This window comes from Odontomachus brunneus, unplaced genomic scaffold, assembly GCF_010583005.1.
Source record: "Odontomachus brunneus isolate Ranch 3 - 2012 unplaced genomic scaffold, Obru_v1 Obru_scaffold_068, whole genome shotgun sequence".
Classification (NCBI taxonomy): Eukaryota; Metazoa; Arthropoda; class Insecta; order Hymenoptera; family Formicidae; genus Odontomachus; species Odontomachus brunneus.
Genome location: NW_022639518.1, coordinates 1,451,624 through 1,452,285, shown reverse-complemented (window position 1 = coordinate 1,452,285; position 662 = coordinate 1,451,624).

The following is a 662-nucleotide window of genomic DNA, read 5'->3' as shown; positions in this document are numbered from 1 at the left end:
TAATTGATTTCAATACTTAAATATTGATATGTAATACTTCGTCCAGTGATAAAATACTTACGCAGAACATTGTCAATATTTAAATACTAATATATAACTTTTTTTTGTTAACGCAGGGGAAATGCATTACGCATCCCCCGGGAGACCGGGGAAACTCCCGGGAGAATGTGGGAGTAGGTATTATAGGCGGGTTCTAACCCATGGTCCTCCGAGGGGGGGTATCGCGGGCGAGGGGGGTATGACGTCACCGGGAGGGGGGTCACCGAGGGGGGGGTATGACGTCACCGCGGGGGGTATGACGTCACCGTGGGGGAGGGGGTTATCAGCAGTCGGTAATGGGGGGCATGTTACCGGCGGTCGGTAATTTTTACCGATATTATATAACATTTAATTTTTTTACCAACATATAATTTTTACCAACATATAATTTTTACCAACATATAATTTTGACCAACATATAATTACCGATAATACCAACGATCGTTAATTTATTACCGATATTATATACCAACATTTAATTTTTTACCAACATATATATTCTTTACATAATTTTTACTGTCATCTTTACATAATATTGATGATCGGTAATTACCGATATAATTTTTTCTATCTGCTTTCGATAGATCATTTTACCGATCTGCGGCGGTTTTCGCGGCGGTTTC